General features: G+C 41.6%; 1 protein-coding gene across 4 annotated transcripts in view; it reads right to left on the reverse strand.

Moving 5' to 3' along the window:
- The window catches only part of HIVEP3 (HIVEP zinc finger 3), a 518,797-nt gene that overhangs the window by 437,384 nt on the left and 65,873 nt on the right, over nucleotides 1–15,540 (reverse strand). The window contains exon 1 of one of the 4 annotated variants that reach the window (XM_074380633.1): nucleotides 1,592–12,977. The exons of the other annotated variants lie outside the window; for them this stretch is intronic. The gene's annotated coding sequence lies outside the window, so the exon portion shown is untranslated. Of the gene's footprint in view, nucleotides 1–1,591; nucleotides 12,978–15,540 lie in introns of those variants that run through there. 4 annotated transcript variants of the gene reach the window in all.

Raw genomic sequence — 15,540 nt, forward strand, 5'->3', positions numbered from 1 at the left:
TGCTAGTTTGGAGTAAGGACTTTACAAATGTCTGAGAAATGAATGAATACCTGAATGAATGAGTGAATGACCTGCCAAATCTTCCTGACATACTCTCTTGCTCTACATACTTTTATAGTTAAAAGAAACCAAAGAGGAAAATGAGGAGCATAAGAGGAAGAAAGAAGGAGATGAAAGAAAGAGAGAAGGAGAAGAGGACAAAGAAGAATACTAATGAATTGTCACTAATGATAATGGTATTTGTCTCTTGTATGAACAAAAAAAACAGTCATCAATCACAGTACCCAAGGCTGCAGCAGCCCCTCCTTCTGCTAACTCTTTGGAACCCGGAATATGTTGGCCTTTAAACTTGGTGCAAAGCTCAGTATTCCATTCTGGCCTCTTGGGAAACTGAGTTGTGTAACTGGTACTCTATCCAGAGAGAAGACCCTCAGATGGCAGACCACCTGATATGACAAACCTAAAAGGACTGCACAGGGCCCACCTGCAAGGTTCCAGGACATGGAAGAGAAGAGTGTGCACCAAGGTATCCTATGCAGGGTATCAGTTCATCCTCAAATTCCCCAGGACAGATGCAGCGCTGGATGCGTGGAATATTTAAAGGTTCCCTTGCAGCTGAGGTATCTTGGCAAAACCTGTTTTTACTGACTCCAGATATACTGGCTTCTACTTCTGTTCCAGAGTCAGTGATAAATCACCAAGAACTCATTAGTAGTTTCTAGCACGCGTAGAAGTACAGAAAGCCTTTGTTTTGCTGATCAGGGAAGCTACATACATTTTTTTAAACTGATTATTAAGAAATAAATGCCAACCTTTGCAGAAAAAAACGTTTCTCTGTTTCTCACTGAAAACCAAGGAAGCCTTCAGAGACTTCACCTTGGCGCAGGCCAGGTGGTTTCACCCCAGCCTGCAGGGTCTGGCTCCAAACTGGCAACTGTTTGCAAGGACAGGCCAGTCATCATCAAGGCCCTGTGTCTCTGAGCAGGGGTCATGGCCCTCGTGAGTCAAAACCCACGCGGAGAACACTGGCCTTCCTGAATGCTGGCTGCACCACTGGCTTGCAGCTTTTTGCAATGCCATTAAACCAAGGACTTGGAAGTCAGTCAGGCCAGAGTCTGAACTCCAGCTCCACTGCCTAAAGCTGTGGCCCAGGGCACGGTGCTTCAGCGCTTAGTCCAAGTCTCCTCATTTGTGAAACAGGGGTAATCACAGTCTCTACCTCTCAGGGTTGTGGTGAGGATTAAAGGATTAAAGATAATGCACAGAAATGGTTCCACAAGCTTGGGACGTGAGTCACACTGGGTAAATGATATCTACTGTTATTATTCTTTAGGAACCATTTTCTCGGCTTCCAGATATTTTTTTTCTCTAGGGTTTCCACTGAGAAAATCAAAATTGAGGCTGAGGAGGCTGAATTGAAAATTACAACATCTTCTCGTGAGGAGCATTTTCAATGTTCTATGCACTCTGTTGGTAGTAGTTACATGTTTTATCTCAGTTAATCTTCACAACAAACCCATCAGCCAGGTACTGCCATGAACCTCATTTTACAAAAGGGAGATCCAAGAGTGAAAGACGTAAAGTAACTTACCTTGGGAAAAAGGGAAGGAAGGAAAGAAATCACTTGGAAGACTGGGTAGGGGCGCGGGTGGAAGCCGGTTTAGAAAAACTGTGATGGAAAGGAGAGGGAGTATTAAGAAGTGTCTCTGTGGGTTATCAATTGGTTCCCTCCCATGTTCTCTCAGAGGTACAAGTGAAGACAGGAATTCCTTTTTAATTAGTAGCTCCATCATTGTTATGAGACCACCTAAGTTTAGAGGGCATAGTTAAATAGGAGAGAAGTACTTTCACCAGAATTGCAAACTGTGTCCTACAGCATTAAAAAAAAAAAAAGAAAAAAACCCCTCATATTAAAACCAACCACAATGATGACCTCACCATATTAAGTCCTGCAATGCGATGCAGGACACATCCTGAAAGGGGAGAAGAGGTAACTAAGGCCTCCAGCTACTCAGCCACACTTAACCACAGTAATCCACCCCGGAGTTTCTCCCTGGGCACAGTTCCTTTTTGTTCTTTCATTTTTGTCCTCTCTTTAATAATGAACGTGTGACTCAGAGGTTTAATGAGTTACCCGGAGAAGTTAACCAGAAGGAAAGCCCATTGAGCAAAGGCATAATTAAAATTGCGAATGGACAGAGGAATACAATCACTATAGGGGATGGGGAGCACAGGAATGACTCACGGGGTAGGCTGCTTAGAAAAGGGCCTCCAGGACTTAAATTATTTCTGGGGAAGATCTGGAAATTGAAGGAAAAAGTCTGTAACTCTTCTATAGTCAGAAGATAGAGAGGCAACCTGGGACCCCTCCTTTCACTCCTGGTTTAGGCTAGTAGCTGGGACTCTCTTCCAGCAGAAGGTGAAGAACACTGAAGGCTGAATTCCCCAGGGGAGTCATCACCTCCTTTGGTGCTAACACCACAAATGTCTAATGTCAATGGCTTCGTGGTTTCGACAAGTTTCTTGTAGCAAATTATACAAGAGAAGGGAAAAGGCAAAGGAAGCATCACACTGAATTTTCACTCTTTAGCCCAAATTCAGAAATATTTTGCATCTGTTGAGGCCTAGCAGGGAGAGAAACTAAGGAACTCAGACACGCACTGGAGACTGGGCTGTTGTAATCAACAGAAGTCCACATGCAAACTTGAGGCCCATTATCTGTTTCATGCATGGTCAGGATTAGAAATCAAACAGTCCAGGGTGCTGTGAGTTCTTAGGAGAAATGGAGGCTGAGCCTAAGTAAGAAATACAATACTCCCTAGGTCAGGCTCTCTGTAGAGCACCAGTCACACATAGCACTTTCCACCAGGAATCTATTCCAAGAATTTCTGTAACTAAAGCCAGTTCAGATCAGCCATGCTAATGGAGCAGGAGTACAACTTAATCCCAAATATCATATGATCTACATATTATGATTTATTATCCTATTCTCATGCTTGCGTTGATGCTTGAAGAGGTCCAACGTTACCCTCTCTTTCCTTCTACAATACAGAAGCAATCACTTCAGCAATGTGGAGAAGCAGGTGTGACTCAAAAGTATTTCCAGTGATGGAAATAAAAAGAGAACAGGAGGCCAAAAGTTAGGTATGAAGTTTAAAATCCATCTTTAATTTTGTTTAAATATAAGCTTATATGGCTTTGAACAGTGCTGAGAACAAATTATTGATGCTACAATATGAACCATGGAGGGGAATGAGCTGGAAGGTGCTCTCACTTTCCTATCTTTCTTATTTAAATAAATAAATCCTCCAAACTCCTCTGTCCGTGCTCAGAGTAGACAATAAGTGAATTGCTTGGGTGGTCTAAAAGATCTTAGGAGAGGTGGGGAAGGAACCTAAAATTTCCTTTTAGTCAGAATTTTATGTTTATTTTGTAAAAAATATATAACCATACATTTGGAAGTGAAATTAATATATGAAATGAATTATATTAGCATGAAAGGATTCAGTGATTTATTTTTCATCCTTACTCAATAGCACCAGGGCAGTAATTTATATTTTTACTATACTTTCTTAAAGTCTACCTCCCACTAATCTATAAGCCACTATAAACAAAAGTTAAAAGAACTGTCCAGAGTCCCAAAAAAATCTAAAAGTTTTCCCAGAATAATCTTTATACAAATAATTAAAACTTCATTTTATCAAATAAAGTAGAATAAAATCCAAAACTGTTACCATATTAATCCTGATCTGAGTCCCCAAAAGTCATAGTTCTCTAAGACACTGCTAAACAAGTAGGGGTTAGTTTCTCTTCAATAGCTGTCAGTATATAGAAAACATATATAGTACAGCCCTAGTCTAACACAGTGGAGCTGAACCACTTGGGGTTAAGTCCTGGCTTCCGCATAAATAGCTTAGGCAAGAAAATTAACCTTTCTGAGCCAACCATGCCCTTTATGCCCTAGTCAACCCAAAAGCATCTGAGAGAAGAACTCCATCATGCAAGGACAAACTGGGCAGAGGAAAGAATGAGGAAAGTTCAATGTGCAGTGATCCCTACTGTCTAGATTAGACACAGAAAGCAAGCTCAGAATTCGAGTGGAGGAGGATGATTTCAGAAGGGTTTGTTGATGGTCCAGATCTATTCTTAGCTAAAGGATAAGAGGAATACCTAAAAGGTTATAATGCAATCCAAAAATCCTCCCAGATTTAGCCAACTCTCAGTCTGAATCACTCCCTGAGTCAGGGTAGGACATGGCACCAGCTCCTGTCCTTGAACAATGCAGTTACCTGAGTCAGAGGCTATTTTGAAAAGCTAAAACTGATCTACATCTGGCATTTCAAGGGCAAGCCAATTCACCCACATGCAATCAACCACAGGTGAGTTTTTCTTCTATTCATAGATATCCTGGAAATAGGCCTGAAAGCGTAGAAGAGGCAACGTGGAGCAGCAGAGTCTGGCACATGTAGACTCCCAAACCACCACGAACTAGCTCTGAGACCTTGAGAAGTTATTCAACCTCTCTAAACAAAAATGTCTCATCTATCAAATGTGTGGCATAGAAGACTGCCCGTTTTGAGTGGGTAAATCTAGTTTAGAAGATTGGTGACAAAGAGTCTGTCCAAGGGCATGTGGCTGGACCTGTGGGAGTGGGCCCCAAGTGACATGACCTCTGTGTTGTGTGTTAAGGCCAACCAGTGAGCACTGATGATGGAAGAGGTGCTCAACTACCACTGGACAGGAGACTTCGGCCGGCCTCTGTCCTTGGCCACCCCAGGGCTTTTGCAATGGCTCATGAATGGGACAGCCATGAAGGCAAAGATAAAGGCTATCCACGGGCCCAACAGCAGGAGCTGCTGAACTCCAAAGATGATCAAGCTGCTGATGCTGCTAAATATTCAGGCTACCAGCCACAAAAGCCAATTCTGAGATCCTGAAATGGCACCATCCTTAGAGGAGACCAACTGACTTGATGGTGACAAGTTGATTGACTTCTGCCCTGAAAACGAGAATATTTCTTCCTGATTAGAATTAACAAATATTTCAGGTATGGATTTATCTTTCTTGCCTGCAGGTCTCAGCCACCGCTGCTATCCAATGACTCCAATTGACAGCTACAGCTGAGAGTCTGATCCTGTATAAATTCACTCCAGACAAAGAAATCCACCTTACAATAAAGAAGGTGCACAGGAACACATGACCATGTGATCCACTGCTCCTGCTACTTAGCACACCATCCAGACGCTGCTGGCTTGATCGACCATTGGAACAACCTCTTAAAAGCATAGTTAAGGGACAGGCTTGAACATAACACCCTGTACAGGTGAGGCACTGCCTGTCAGGAAGTAGCATATACTTTAAACCAAAGCCATAATATGGGGCTGGTTCCCAATAAATAGAATGCATAGGTCTGTGAACTGAGGCTGGGGGACAAAGCAGGAGTGACCCTACTCACTACTACTCCCAGTGTCACCTGGGGAATTCGCACTTCCTACATGTAGTACCTTAGGTTCCATGGGTCTAGAGATGGGTCCACCAAGGAACACAGTTTTTGTTAAAGTTATAGTTGCTACCTGCCTGGTTGCTTTAGGTTCTTGATTCTAAGAGCAGGCAAAGAAACTGAGTTGTCTTACTGGCAAGGGGTGTCTGACCATGATCAATATGAGGAAGTGAAGAGACTGCTACCTGATGGGAGCAGGAAGGAATAGATATGATACATGGAATGGGTGACCCACTACAGTGTCTCTTGGTACTTTAATACCCAGTTTTAACTTGTAAACTGGCAAGTACAACAACCACAGCCTGATGCGGGGATGGAAACAAGGGGCTCAGACCCCTCAGGATGAAAGTTGGGCCAGAGAGTTCACCACACTAGCCACACTGGTTAGCCAGAAGTACTAGCAAAGAGAGAAGAGTCTAGAAACAGTAGCAGACAAAGATGAGGAGTATCAGTATGGCGTCAGGACCAACTGCAACCAGGGGGACTATAGTTTGTCCCACTAACCCAAAAATTCTGACCAGGAAGAATCCTGCAGAAGTTGTGGGAAGACAGAGCAAGCTTACAGTGAGAAACAAGTGGTTCTCAGTGATATAAGCAGTGGACAGTGGCAGAGGCAACAGCTGCCTTACCTAGAGACATCTGAGAAGTGTGCGCTCTCCACTCCTCCCCCATGTGTCACCTGCGACTGACTGATACAGGGGAATAAGAGTTCAATTCCCTTGCCTCAAGACAGGACAACCTATATGGGACATCTCACGCTCTAGAGCTCCTCACAGGATTACAGTGAAGCCAGACTTCTCCTAAAACCACGTTTTCCTAGTTTCTTCCCTGTCCTATACTGCTCTCTCACTCTGTTGGGGGTTTTTCCTAAGAGCAATCCCGTAATAAACATCTTGCACAAGCTTCCCATCTAGGCCCTGTTTCTAGGTGCCCAACCAGGACCCACTTTGGCATACCCACAGTGTTTATAGCCCCATATGAAGTGCTAAATGCATATGAGAGTTTGAGGTGATGTTTAGCTAATATCCACTCTCCTCCCGCTCTGCTATGGGCAGAAAATACTTCCTTGACCCACTGTGGCAGACTGCACTTTCCAAAAATGGCTAGCTGCAACACTATCTTTCATCCCTCATGTGCTTTTTGCAATGTGACCTTCACATCCAACCCATAGAGAGTTGGGATCCATATTTCTTCCCCATGAAAGTGAGCAGGTTTTTGTGACTGTTTCAACCAACAGAGACCAGTAGAAATGATGCTATGTGAATTTCCAAGGCTGGTCATAAAAGAAAAAATACCTTCTGCTTGGTTCTCTCCAACAATTGTGACAAGGTCTAACATGGCTTATAAGTGGTCTGGCAGTTCTAAAGCCACAAAGCTGTGTGGAAGCTCAAATGAGCTCATTCAGGGACAACGTGGAGAAGCCTCAGAGACACCTGAGCAGCTCCCTGCAATGCCAACTCCAACCATCATCAGACTGTAACTGCATGAGAGACCTTGAGCCAGACCACTCAGATAAGCGCCTCCTGAATCCCTGACCCACACAAATCAGGAGAGACAATAAAATGACTGCCATTGTTTTAAGCCACTAAATTCCAGGGAATTTTTTCCATAGCAATAGTAACCAAGGCACCCAATGACAGCGAGCTTTGCCATATCACTGTTATGGGTCAACAGTATTTGCATCTTATACTTCTGCCATCACCATGAGAAAAGCATGTCTTGACACAAGCATGCCACTGGTACAAGAAAATTGAGAGACATGTGTAGCTGACCTGGAAAAAACCTTCAATCTGGGCCAGCCCAGCCCAGATCAGCCAGACCTTAGCCAACCGGCTTGCAGATGCATAAATGAAAAATAAATGTTCATAATTGTATGCTACTGCAATTGTTTGTGATTGCACTGTTGTTATGCAGCATTATGGTGATAACTGATACAAGGAGAAATATGAAAGCAGAAGAAAACATTCCCTGATTCCAAGAATAGGATAATTCATAACTTGCAATTAAGTGGGCTTTATGCTTATTATCAACATCATCCAATACCATCTCTATCCTGAAAAATAATATCCCTCTCCAATTACTAATACTGATCCCTTTTCCGAGGTCCTAAATACATACAACAAATGACCTCACAGCCTTTCCTTAATAAGGTACCTCTGGCACCTCAAAAAGAAGACAATAGACAGACAGAAAATATTCCCAGTGAATGTTAGCTAGAACTAGAGGTATCATATTACAAACCCCTGAGGTAAGAGATCAGGGAATCCCATCAAAAAGGCGAAGGGTATTGATTCACAAGCAGTACATTAGAGTTATAATAAAAAAACATCAAGAGATTCACTTAAGCCAGAAATACAGAAAATAAAGTGCAAGCTGGGTGCGGTGGCTCACACCTGTAATCCTAGCACTTTAGGAGGCTGAGGTGGGTGGATCACAAGGTCAGGAGTTCGAGACCAGCCTGACCAACATGGTGAAACCCCATCTCTACTTAAAAATACAAAAATTAGCCGGGTGTGGTGGTAAGCACCTGTAATCTCAGCTACTTAGGAGGCTGAGGCAGGAGAATTGCTTGAACCTGGGAGGCAGAGGTTGCAGTGAGCCGAGAGTGAGACATTGCACTCCAGCCTGGGTGACAGAGTGAGGCTCTGTCTCAAAGGAAAAAAAAAAAGAAAATCAGGTACAATACAAAAGAGGAAAGGACAATAAACATTTACCCAATGATGCTCAGGACCAAAGTGAGAAAACAAGAAAACAGAAGAAGCCAGGTCCAGATCTCCAGATCAAACCAAACTTCAAACCAGGGCTTATCCAGGTCAGCCTTGGCCAAAAGGACCAGTGGTTTGAAAATCATTCATAATATATAAAGAATAATTATCACCCAATTTTAAAGAATAATTATCCTTTAAAAATGGAATACAAGTTAACTGGGAAAAATAAAAAAATTTCATACCAAATTAATCCACAATTCATGTTTTTATTTTTGTGTTAATTTCATAAAACACACATCATTTGTGAACTTACTAGGCAGCCCTTGGGGCATCACTAGACACTGAGTGTATGAAAATTATTACGCATCTTTCTCTGGTTCAAAAATTTGGACCAGAAGGGATACTGGAACTCTTACTCATCTTTGAATGGCTTTGGGGATACTGACTTGATTCATCACACCAACCATAGTCGCAAAGGGGTTGAGAATATCAAAGTCTGCTGGAAAGACAATGATAAAAAAATTTCTGAGAGAAAGATGTACTAAATAAAGTTCCACCAAACTCAAGCCAAGCATTTTATCACTACCACCCTAGAGGCTGAGGTACACAAAACGCATTGTTGCAGGGTTTTAAGACAACAGTGCAAGTGACATTTTGAATCAGATAATTTTTCATCATGGAGCCTGTCCTGTGCATTACAGGTTACTTATTTAGTAGCACCCCTGGTGTCTACTAACTAAATGCCAGTAACACCTTCTCCTAAGCTGCAGATATCACAGCCAAAAGTTTTCCCAAACATTGCCAATGCTTTTTGAAGACAAAATCACCCCTAATGATAACCACTTCATTGGTGGAAGAGTCTTAAAGGGCCAGCTTCCTAAGGATGAAGGAGAAGCAAAATGTCTTTGGGATGGAAGCAGATAACCAATGAGACAAGCTTATATTACAGCAATGGTCCAAACTTCTTTTCTGCCCAACAGATTCAAGTTCACATACAGTCACTCCCACGGACTTATCCAGATTCCGACATAATATGACTACAGCTTATATAAGCACTACCACTTTATTCTGACCCAAGAAAGTGTATTAAAATGCAAGTGAGTGAAAGAAATGAAGTTGTTATGGATTGAATGGTGTCCTTCCAAGAAGGTATGTCCTTCCTAACCCCAGTAGTCCAGAATGTGGCCTTATTTGGAAGCAAGGTTTCTACAAATGTTGTTAAGATGAGACTGTTAAGAGGAAAACTTGTGGGGGAGGGGCCAAGATGGCTGACCAGAGACAGCTGCAGTTGGCAGCTCTCACTCCGAAAAACCACTGCGAAGAACGAAAATGGCAAGTGAATCCTGCACCTTCAGCTGAAGTATCTAGGTACTCTCACTAGAACTGACTAGGCAGTTGACATGACCCACAGAGTGAGGAAAAGCGGGGTGGAGTGATGGCCCACCTGGGAGCCCCACGGGGAAAGGGGAACTCCCAGCCCAGCTGAGGGAGGTCGTGAGCGATTGTGCCACCCCACCTGGGAAAGCACACTTTTCGCACAAATCTGTGCAACCTTTGGATCAGGAGATTCCCTCATGAGCCCACACAACCAGGGCCTTGGGTCCCACGTGCAGAGCTGTGCAGATGTTCGGTGGCCAGTGGCAGCAGGCTGGAGACTCCCTAAGGTGACCAAGTTCCTACGGGGAGAGGCCGCTGCCATCACTGCAGCTCTAGACTGCCATTGTTCCCTGCTGGTGCCAGGGAGACTGGGCAGTCTGGACCTGGAGGAATTCCCCACAGTGCAGCACAGCACTGAGGCAGCTCATGACCAGACTGCTTCTTTAGGTGGGATCCAGATCCATTCCTCCTCACCAGGCCTCCCTGCAGGAATTTCAGCAACTCCAGCAAGAGGTTTACAGACAGAACTCTGATCTCCTTGAGACAAAGCCCCTGGGGGAAGGGATAGCCACAGATACTGTGGTTCAGCAAACGGACTTTGTGTTTCCTTCCTGCTTGCTCTGAAGAGTCTGGGCAGTCTGGGCAAGTGGTATTCCCTTTCCCCGCACACCCTCCACCCCCTACCCCCAGCAGTGTATCCATTTTGCCAAGGAGAAGCCAGAGTGCTTCGTTAAGTGGGTCCCTGATCCCCTGCCTCCTGACTGGTGAGAACCCCACCTCCAACAGGGTTCATCAGATACCTTATACAGGAGCATTCCCACTGGCATCAGGTTGGTGCCCCTTCGGGATGGAGCCCCCAGGGGAAGGAACAGGCAGCCATCTTTGCTGTTCTGCAGCCTCCACTGGTGAAACCTCTAGGGACCAAGGTGAATGGGGTCTAGAGTGGACCCCCAGAAAACTTCGGCAGCCCTATGGAAGAGGGGCCTGACTACAGAAAGAAAAACAGAGAAAGCAACAACAATATCAACCAAAAAAAAAAACCCCACAGAAACCCCATCCAAAGGTCAGCAGCCTCAAAGATTGAAGGTAGATAAGCTCACAAAGATGAAAAAGAAGCAAACCAAAAATGCTGAAAACTCAAAAAACCAGAGTGCCTCATCTCCTCCAAATGACTGCAACACCCTTCCAGCTGAGATGGATGAACTGACAGAAGTAGGCTTCAGAAGGTGGGTAATAACCAACTTTGCTGAGTTAAAGGAGTATGTTCTAACCCAAGGCAAAGAAGCTAAGAAACATGATAAAAGGTTTCAGGAGCTGTTAGGCAGAATAAAGAGCTTAGAGAGGAACATAAATGACCTGATGGAGCTGAAAAACACATGAGAACTTCACAATGTAACCACAAGTGTATCAATAGCTGAATAGATCAAGTGTAGGAAAGAATCTCAGAGCTTGAAGACCATCTTGCTGAAATGAGACAGGAAGACAAGATTAGAAAAGGAGGACTGAAAAGGAATGAACAAAACCTCCAAGAAGTATGGGATTATGTAAAAAGACGAAACCTATGACTAATTGGGGTACCTGAAAGAGACAAAGAGAATGAAACCAACTTGGAAAACATACATCAAGATATCATCCAGGAGAACTTCCCCATCCTAGCAAGACAGGCCAACATTCAAATTCAGGAAATCCAGAGAACTCCAGTAAAATACTCCATGAGAGGATCAACCCCAAGACATATAATCATCAGATTCTCTAAGGTCAAAATGAAGGAAAATATGGTAAGGGCAGCCAGAGAGAAAAGCCAGGTCACCTACAAAGGGAAGCCCATTCAACTAACAGTGGATCTCTTAGCGGAAGCCCTACAGGCCAGAAGAGATTGGGGGCCAATATTCAACATTATTAAAGAAAAGAATTTCCAACCCAGAATTTCATATCTGGCCAAACTAAGCTTCATAAATGAAGGAGAAATTAAATCATTTTCAGACAAGCAAATCCTTAGAGAACTTGTCACCAGCAGGCCTGCCTTGCAAGAGCTCCTGAAGGAAGCACTAAATATGAAATGCAAAAACTGTTACTAGCCACTACAAAAACATACTCAAGTACACAGACCAATGACACTATGATGTAACTACATTAACAAGTCTGCAAAATAAACAGCTAGCAACATGACAGGATCAAATTCACATATAATAATATTAACCTTAAAGGTAAATGGGCTAAACACCCCAATTAAAAGACACAGAATGGCAACCTGGATAAAGATTCAAGACCCATCAGTGTGCTGTATTCAAGAGACCCATCTCACATGCAAAGACACACATAGGCTCAAAATAAAGGGATGGAGGAAAATTTACCAAGCAAATGGAAAGAAGAAAAAAGCAGGGGTTGCAATTCTAGTTTCTGACAAAACAGACTTTAAACCAACAAAGATCAAAAAAGACAAGGAAGGGCATCACATAATGGAAAAAGGTTCAATTCAACAAGAAGAGGTAACTATCCTAAATATATATGCACCCAATACAGGAACACCCAGATTCATAAAACAAGTTTTTAGAGACCTACAAAGAGAATTAGACTCCCACACAATAATGTTGTGAGACATTAACACTCCATTATCAATATTAGATCATTGTGACAGAAAATTAATACAGATATTCAGTACTTGAACTCAGCTCTGGATCAAGTCGACCTGATAGATATCTTCAGAACTCCCCACCCAAAACAAATCAAATTAGAACTCAAGAAAATCACTCAAACCACACAACTACATGAAAATTGAAAAACCTGCTCCTAAGTGATTCCTGGGCAAATAATGAAATTAAGGCAGAAATCAAGAACTTCTTTGAAACTAATGAGAACAAAGAGGCAATGTACCAGATTTTCTGGAATGCAGCTAAAGCAGTGTTAAGAGGAAAATTTATAGCACTCAATGGCCACATCAAAAAGCTAGAAAGATCTCAAATCAACACCCTAACATCAAAACTTAAAAAGCTTGAGAACAAAGAGCAAACAAATCCCAAAGCTAGCAGAAGACAAGAAATAACCGAAATCAGAGCAGAACAGGAAATAAAGACATGAAAAACCCTTCAAAAAAATCAATGAATCCAGGACTGGTTTTTTGAAAAACTTAATAAAACAGACTACTAGCTAGACAAAGAAGAAAAGAGAGAAGAATCAAATAGACACAATAACAATTGATAAAGGGGATATCACCACTGACCCCACAAAAATACAAACAACCATCACAGAAAATACTATTCATATTAACACCTCTATGCAAATAAACTAGAAAATCTTAAAAGAAATGGATAAATTCCTGGACACATACAACCTCCCAAGACTGAACCAGGAAGAAGCTGAATCCCTGAATAGACCAATAATTAGTTCTGAAATTGATGTAGTAATAAACAGCCTACCAGCCAAAAAAAAAAAAAAAAAAAAAAAAAAAAAAAAAAAAGCCCAGGGCCAGACAGATTTATAGCTGAATTCTATCAGAGGTACAAAGAGGAGATGGTACCATTTCTTCTGAAACTATTCCAAGCAATTGAAAAAGAAGAACTTCTCCCTAACTCATTTTATGAAGCCAGCATCATCCTGATAGAGATACAACATGGCAGAGATACAACAAAAAGAAAACTTTGGGCCAATATCCCTGATGAACATTGATGCAAAAATCCTCAGTAAAATACTGGCAAACAAAAATCCACCAGCACATCAAAAAGCTTATCCACCACAACCAAGTTGGCTTCATCCCCAGCATGCAAGGCTGGTTCAATATGTGCAAATCAATAAACATAATTCATCACATAAACAGAACTAAAGACAAAAATCACATGATTATCTCAATAGAGGCAGAAAAGGCCTCTGACAAAATTCAACATCCCTTCATTTTAAAAATTCTCAATAAACTAGGTGTTGAAGGAACATACCTCAAAATAATAAGAGCCATTTATGGTAAACCCACAGCCAATATGATACAGAATGGGCAAAAGTTGGAAGCATTTCCCTTGAAAACTGGCACAAGATAAGGATGCCCTCTTTCACCACTCCTATTCAACACAGTATGGAAAGTTCTGACCAGGGAAATTAGGCAAGAGAAAGAAAAAAAGGGCATTCAAATAGAAACAGAGGAAGTCACATTGTCTCTGTTTACAGATAACATACTCCTATATCCAGAAAACACCATCGACTTAGCCCAAAAGCTCCTTAAGCTGATAAACAACTTCAGCAAAGTTTCTAGATACAAAGTCAATGTGAAAAAAATCACAAGCATTTCTATATACCAACAGTAGACAAGCAGAGAGCCAAATCATGAATGAATTTCCATTCACAACTGCTACAAAGAGAATAAAATATCTAGAAATACAGCTAAAAAGAGAAGTGAAGGATCTCTTCAAGGAGAACTACAAACCACTGCTCAAGGAAATCAGAGAGGACATAAAACAAATGGAAAAACATTCCATGCTCATGGATAGAAAGAACAAATATCATTAAAATGGCCATACTGCTCAAAGTAATTTATAGATTCAATGCTATTCCCTTTAAACTACCATTAACATTCTTCATAGAATTACAAAAAAAAAACTATTTCAGAATCCATATGAAACCAAAAAAGAGCTTGTATAGCCAAGATAATCCTAAGTAGAAAGAACAAAACTGGACACATCATGCTACCTGAGTTCAGATTACACCACAAGGCTACAGTAACCAAAACAGCATGGTACTGGTACAAAAATACACACATAGACCAACGGAACAGAATAGAGAACTCAGAAATAAGACCACACACCTACAACCATCTGATCTTTGACAAACTTGACAAAAACAAGCAATGAGGAAAGGATTCCCTATTTAATAAACCATGCTGGGAGAATTGGCTAGTCATATAGAGGAAATTGAAACTGGACCCCTTCCTTATACCTTATACAAAAATTAACTCAAGATAGATTAAAGACTTAAATGTAAAACCCAAAACTGTAAAGAACTCTAGAAGAAAATCTAGGCAATACCATTCAGGACATAGGGACAGGCAAAGATTTCATGACAAAAACATCAAAAGCAATTGCAACAAAAGTAAAAATTGACAAATGGGATCTAATTAAACTAAAAAGCTTCTGCACAGCAAAAGAAACTTTCATCAGAGCAAACAGATAATATAAACAATGGGAGAAAATTTTTGCAATCTATCCATCTGACAAAGGTCTAATATCTAGAATCTACAAGGAAGTTGAACGAATTTACAAGAAAAAAACAACCCCATTAAAAAGTGGACAAAGTACATGAACAGACTCTTCTCAAAAGAAGACATTTATGTGGCCAACATGGAAAAAATGCTTAACAAGAGAAATGCAAATCAAAATCACAATAAGATATCATTTCACACAAGTTAGAATGGTGATTATTAAAAAGTTACGAAGCAGATGCTCATGAGGCAGTGGAGAAATAGGAATGCTTTTACATTGTTAGTGGGAATGTTAATTAGTTCAACCATTATGGAAGGCAGTGTGGTGATTCCTCAAAGATCTAGAACAAGAAATAACATCTGACCCATTAATCCCATTACTGGGTATATACCCAAAGGAATATAAATTATTATATCATCAAGATACATGCATGCACATGTTCATTGCAGCACTGTTACAATAGCAAAGACATGAAATCAACCCAAATGCCTATCAATTATAGACTTGATAAAGAATATATGGTATATATATACCCTGGAATACTATGCAACCATAAAAAGAATGAGATCAGATCCTTTGCATGGATGTGGATGGAGCCATTATCCTCAGCAAACTAATGCAGAAACAGAAAACCAGACACCACATGTTCTCTTATAAGCTGGAGCTGAACAATGTGAACACATAAACACAGGGAGGGAACAACACACACCGGGGTCTGTCGGGAGAAGGGAGGCAGGGGGAAGGAGAGCATCAGGAAAAATAGCAAATGCAT

The sequence above is a fragment of the Saimiri boliviensis genome, chromosome 11 (genome assembly GCF_048565385.1).
Source record: "Saimiri boliviensis isolate mSaiBol1 chromosome 11, mSaiBol1.pri, whole genome shotgun sequence".
Lineage (NCBI taxonomy): Eukaryota > Metazoa > Chordata > Mammalia > Primates > Cebidae > Saimiri > Saimiri boliviensis.